We start from the raw sequence: 6,560 nt of genomic DNA on the forward strand, positions 1-6,560 counted from the left end.
CGGTGTGCCCTTCCCAAGCAGCACGATGGGGCCCCTGCCGGAAACCGCCCCCTGTTCCACACTGTGGGCTGTAAAGAGCCGTATGCCCAGGGAAGTGGATTTGGCTCAAGGGATAGAGCGCCTGCCTACCACATGGGAGGTCCAGGGTTCAAACCCCGGGTCTCCTTGACCCATGTGGAGCTGGCCCACGCACAGTGCTGATGCGCGCAAGGAGTGCCCTGCCACGCAGGGGTGTCCCCCGCATAGGGGAGCCCAAGGAGTGCGCCCCATAAGGAGAGCCACCCAGCGCGAAAGAAAGTGCAGCCTGCCCAGGAGTGGTGCCACATACACACACACGCACACAAAGGAGAGCTGATAGCAAGATGATGCAACCAAAAGAGACACAGATTCCTAGTGCCACTGACAAGGATAGAAGCAGTCACAGAAGAACACAGTGAATGGACACAGAGAAAAGACAACTGGAGGGGAAGGGGAGAGAAATAAATAAAAAACAAATTTAAAAAAAAAAAAAAAAAAGGAGCCGTATTCCCACCAGACCCCTCTCCCCCCATCTGCCTCCCCTCCCTGGGCCTGGCTTCACTGGAAGCCCCCAGCTGGGGCCGCACAGCACCCACTTTCCCAGGAGGGGCTCAGTCCACTCCCAAAGCGGCAACTGAGGCAGAGGGCGTTTGTTCGGTCCTCGCCCCTGGGGAGGGGCTCTCAGCTGGGCCGATGGGCCTCTGGGTTTCGAGCACAGCACAGGTGTGTCCACGTCCCCAGAGCGTGATCCAGGAGAGGAGGCAAGCCAGGGCCAGGCACCCAGAGACGAGGGCCCAGGTTCCATGTTAGGAGAGAGTGGGGAAGGGAGAGGGTGAATGGGGAGGGCTGGACGGGGCACGCAGACGTGCGCCACACACGAAGGAGGGACAGGACACGGCCGCGTCCAGGGGCGGCTGGGCCAGGCAGGGTCTGCGTCCCACTCGGGGGTCCAGAGAGCTTTTCTGGAGCACCACGGGCAGAGGTTACGACGAGGCGGAGGGTCCCAGGGCCCAGGGTGGGTGGACGAGACGTTCCCTCGGGCCTGCTGCCCGGGAAGAAACGATGGCAAGAAAGAAAAGGAGGACAGTAACCCCAAAAGGGAGGGGAAGACCACACCCCGGGCGCAGGGAGGCTGTAAACGGAAAATCAGCGTCAGTTCAGCACGAGGGGCCGCGGCGGGTGAAGGCAGGGCTTCCGGCCTCCAGCATGAGGGCGGCCCCACAGCTGGCAGGGCAGACGTGGGCGTGTGGGAAACTGGGGGGAGCCAGGCAGTCCACCCGGGTCGGGGGGCAGCGAGCGGCCGCGGGTCCCCGGGCACGGCTGGCGCCGCTGAAGGGGACGGACTCGCACGTTCCGTGTATTTGATGGAAAGGGCCTGGGGAGGGAGCGTGGGGGGCAGCCCAAAGGGGGCCGGGTGCTCCTTAGCAGAAGGTGGAGGACAGCCAGGTCTGAGCCCTGCCATGGTGCCGCCCCGCCCCTACCCCGTCACCAAGCCCGAGGCCAGCCTCCCTAGGCCAGGTCACCGCAGCCCCTCCTGCCTCTCGTGCCTGGGAATGACCCACAAGGCAGCCAGCTGTTTCCTTGGCATCCACCCGCCCCCCCAAAATAAAGGAAGCGGAGAGTGAACAAGAAAAATGTCAGAAGTGGATGTGGCTCGAGCAGTTGAGCGCCTGCCTCCCACACGGTAGGTCAGTTCCTGGTGCCTCCTGAAAAAACAAAAACAAACAATAAGCAAAACGAATGAGAAAACCAACTCAGGGAAGCCAATGTAGCACCAGCTTCACACAAACCAGGTCCCAGGTTCAATCCCCACTCCCGGGTACCTGAAAAAAAAAAAAAAAGAAAAGCCTCTGAAAGGTCCAGGTGCTTCCCATTTCCCTTCCTGCCTGCCCTGTGACAAGCACCCTCTCGACGTGGTTTCCTCCCTCACACCAGTTCTGACACTCAGGAGGAAGACAAAGCTGGACCTGCAGTGAGACCCCTGGTCTCCCGGCTGCTCCCCAAGTCGCGGGGCCTGGCGTACGGCGGGCAGGCCACCAGGGCCCGGGCAGCTCTGCTGCTAGCTCCCTCCCAACCTGGGACATCAACTGGGACAGTAGGCGGCGTCCACCAGGTCTATGGCCAGGACCCTCTGGGGTCCCGTCTGGTGGGGGGGGAGGGGCGCCCTTCCCTGCTCCACGTCCCCGCGGCCCAGCCCGCCAGCTGCCATCGCTCCTGGACATGGGCCTCTGGAAGCCGGAGGCAGCTGCCCGTCCCACTGCAAGGTGACCCTCAGAGCCAGGATTCCAGTTCCGGGCACTGGTTGTTCCCTTTTGTTCACAAGACGTGGGCTCAGGCTAACAGCCTTGGCTGTACTATAAGGAGATAAAGCTAATCTGCCGAGAGGGCGGGTCAGGACTGCAGAAAGCTTTTAGAAAAGGCTCGATAAGATTTCCTCGGCAGTTACCTGGTGCAGGGCGGGGAGGCCTCCCCTTGGGCAATCAAGATCCCAGGAGCAGAGCGACCCACAAAAGGCACTAAAACAAAATGGGGTGGGGGCTCCTCCCTTCCGGCCCCAGGTTTGTAATCTCCACTCAGATCTGAAAAGCAGCAGTCATCCTGACTCAGCTCGTTGCCCACCTACTGTGTGTTGGCACTGGACACGCGGACATGGGCCCGACATCACGTCCGCCTGGGGAGCCCACAGTCGGGGCACCCACGGGCCCCAACACGGGACTGCGCAGCAACGAGCCGAACGGAGATCCCAGGGGGAGGCTCCCGCGTGTCCGCGAGAGGAGGAGGACTGCGGCCCCCGCCCTCCGCCCAGGGGCTGGGCTAGACCCCTGTCCTCCCCGCCTCCTCTCCTCGTGCTCTCCCGGACCACCACTGCTGCCCTCGAACTCACCGCAGCCAGGGCCACGCCCTCATCCGTCTTGCAGGAAAAGAACACGAAAGCATCGTTATCTCACTTTTCCTGGATTCACATTTTATTTCATTAATTACAGTCTTCAGAGCAGGCCCACAGGCCAAATCTAGCTCACCACCTGTTTTTGCATGGTCTGCAAGCTAAGAATAGGTTGTATGCTTTTAAACAATTGAGAAAAACCAAAATAACAATAATACAGTGTGGCACTAAAAAATCCTAGGAAATTCAAGTTTCTAGTGTCCATAAATAAAGTTTCACGGGAACGCATCTATCCTTACTGTTAACCTGTTGTCTACGGCTGCACTGCAAGGGCACGGCTAATTGCAGAAGAGACCATTATGGCCCACAAAGCATAAAATAGTCACTAGCTGACTCTTCACAGAGAAAGGTTGCTGGTCCTGGGTCTGGACGCCGGGGACATGTCCTGCACTTCTTTCCATACACATACACAGAGCCCAACACTGGATCTTGGTCTTCGTGAATGATCAAACGAAACAATATTTACCATACACCAAATACATTCTGTTATTTTTACTGTGACTTGCAATTTCTCCCGTCACAGAGCCTCCCTCTATGCTGTGCCTCTGCCAGAATGCCTTTCTCCCTCTTTCCAGCTTATGGATCTTCTTCAAGATTCTGCTCAAAAAGCACATTCTGTATGAAGTCTTTCATTAGTTTTCATATTATATCACTTAGGAATGAGCTTGGCTGTATCAGAAAACCCATCTACAGTGGTTTAGATGAGTGTCAGTTTATTTTTCCCACAAACAAAATGTCCAGAGCTATATGGTGTTGGTTCAACAGACACTCCTGCAATTCTTTGGCCTTTCCCTCACGGCTGCAAATGGCTGCTGCAGCACCAGACATCACATCCAATCTCAAAACAGGAAGAAGGAGAAGAGGGAAGTGACAGTGCAGACAGATTTTGCATATCCCTGATTTGCTAGAATTTCATTATCTAGTTTAGCTACCCCAGCTTCAAGACAGGCTGAGAAACTGAGTATCCTTCTGTATTGCTGGTATAGTAGAAGCCGGCAAGGGGAGGAACCAGGTGCTGATGAACCAGCCCACAGCGTCTGCACCAAGCACCCACTGCACCCAGCAGTGGGCTCCTCTGTCTTGGATGCTCTCGGAGGGTTTGCCTCGCTGCAGAGTGATGACTCACACAGCAGCCTCCCTGTGAGCTGTGAAAGCGAGGGCAGGATCTTTGCAGCTTTGCCACTCTAAACACCTAGAACAATGCCAGAGCTGCAACAGGCCCTCAATAAATACTGAATTCATTCTCTCCTTTACTCCACAAATATACACGGGAGAAGCAAGCGCAGGAGGCCAGGGACCTCCTTCCAGAGGAGCCTGGAGAGGCCTCCAGTGGCCCAGGTCAAGGCGAGGCACCCATGGCTGTAGCCACCCTGGCTGCACCAGCTCCCTCTGCCACGGAGCCCCCCACCCCCCGACCAGCCACCAGGTGGGTAAAAATGAATCAGACTCTCCAGGCCCTCAGGGAGCGCACAGTCAGACGTAGGGACAACTGAGGATAATTCAGTGTGTGGGTCCTTTAATCGGCTTATGGACCAGGTTCCACAGGGCAGGGAGAAGAGAGGCCTGGACTCCACAGGGAGGGGCAGGGCGGGTAGTCCAGGGAAGAGCTAGATAAAGGGAGATAAAGGGTGCTAATGCTATTTCATCCCATTTTAAGGACACAGAAGCACAGATCAGTTAAGTAACCTACCGGAGATCACACAGCCATTAAGTGGCAGGCTCAGATAGTGGGACTCCAGGGTGCATGCTCTGAACTAGGACAGCACGCCGCTTGGGGTGACGCTTGAGGCTTATCACTATGGTTACCTTCCTGGCAGGTGCCTCGGAGGTGGGGGTCAGATGTCCAGGAAGTGAGAGGTGCTGAGGAAAAGCAGGGGATGAAGCTCCTTCCCTCCTGTGGAGCAGTGGGGTGGGCCGGGCAGGCCTTGATCTCCACCACTGCGGGCGGGCGGGGGTGCAGGGTCCCCACAGAGTAAGACAGCGGGGTTCCAGACTCCACCTGCAGGAAGGAAGGGCAGGGCTGCGGGGCCACCCTCTGTGTGCATCTGGAGCCGCCCTATCCCACACAGCAAGAAATAATCCACAATTCTTTGTATCCCTGGATAGCACAGTTGGCAAAATAAGGTCACTGGATGAGATAAGAGCATTGTATTGACGTCAGTGTCCTAACTCTGATACTTGTACTGATTCTGATTGTCATAATTATTAGAAAATGTCCTTGATATGTAGGAAATACTGAAGTAAAGGAGTACTGTGCCTGCAACTTTCTAACAGATCAGAGGGGAGCGGATGAAGCTCAGTGGTTGGGCACCTGCTTCCTCTTACGAGGTTGTGGGTTCGATCCCCAGTACCTCCTTAAGATAGAAAAAAGATACACGCCCACACATTTCAGGAGAGAGGAAGGATGACAGCATTAGGGCAGAGGCATGTGGGAATTCTTTGTACTGTTTCTGGAAGTTTGAAACTATTTCAAAACAAAAAGGGGTTAAAAATGGAAATAATCCAAACACCTCTCCAACCAAATTCTGTGCTTCTAAATTTGACACGCGCCACCCGTCTAGAAGGAAAAGGAGGGGAACCAGACAAAGGCAGAGCGGGTCGCTTAGGTAAGCCCCAAGTCCAGCTCAGGGGAGAGTTGGCAAAGCGGGGGTCCTGCTGGGGATGTGGGAAGACGGGTCCTGAATCCCATTTTGAACACTGGTTTTCAAGGTGGGAGATGAAAGAAGAGGAAAAGTGAAGTGGGAGGAAGGAAGGACAGAGCGGGAGGATGCGCCGTGGAGAGCAGGTCCCCCTGCGCCGTGCCCGCTCCCCACGGCGCCCTCGCCCCCAGCGGGCCGCGGCACTGTGCAACGGCCCGGGAAGGTGAGGGGAATAGGAGGCTCAAGGCAGGGCCAAAGGAAAATATCAGCGCGGTGCACACGCATCTTGAGACCAGGAATGTTTTACTGTGTAAATAGTTGTAAGGAATCACTAACTTGCTGGTCAAAAATGTAAAGCTTACATTTAAATAAAAAGAAATACACTGTTAGTGAGCCAAATATCATAAAACGTAAGCTGAGGAATGTGACTTACACCTGTCTGACACTCGCTCTATAAAAGGGGGACGATGTGACGCAGGACCCCTCCTCCTTCAGGATCTGCAGAACTAACTCCTCCCGGGCAGGGCTCCCTGGGCCCGTGTGATTGTAAAAAGGGGAGGCTACAAGATCCAGGTCGCAGAGTTTTCAAAACAAGAGGGTACTCCGGCAATGCCTGACACAGCCGCGGCCGCCAAGCGCCCACTGAACGCCAGGGCCCCGGCTCTGCCCTTCCCGGCGCCCGCGACCCCGCCTGCCTGGCCGTGCCCATCTGTAAGCCCCGCCTCGTGGGCTTCTGTGATCCTCAGCGAGGCCAAGGACCGAGCCTGCCAGACAGCCAGCGCTCCATAAACGCAAGCCCCTGCCCTGGTTCTCCTCCCGTCTCACCATCGCCAAAAGCGTCCAGGGGAGGCAATCCTGCCGTTCACATTTTGCAAGTGAAAAAGGGGAGTCTCAGAGAGGTGAAATCACTTCCCAGATGCCAGTCAGAGCCCGGCAGTGCCCGGATCGCAGCCCAGGAC

This window comes from Dasypus novemcinctus, chromosome 9 (assembly GCF_030445035.2).
Source record: "Dasypus novemcinctus isolate mDasNov1 chromosome 9, mDasNov1.1.hap2, whole genome shotgun sequence".
Classification (NCBI taxonomy): Eukaryota; Metazoa; Chordata; class Mammalia; order Cingulata; family Dasypodidae; genus Dasypus; species Dasypus novemcinctus.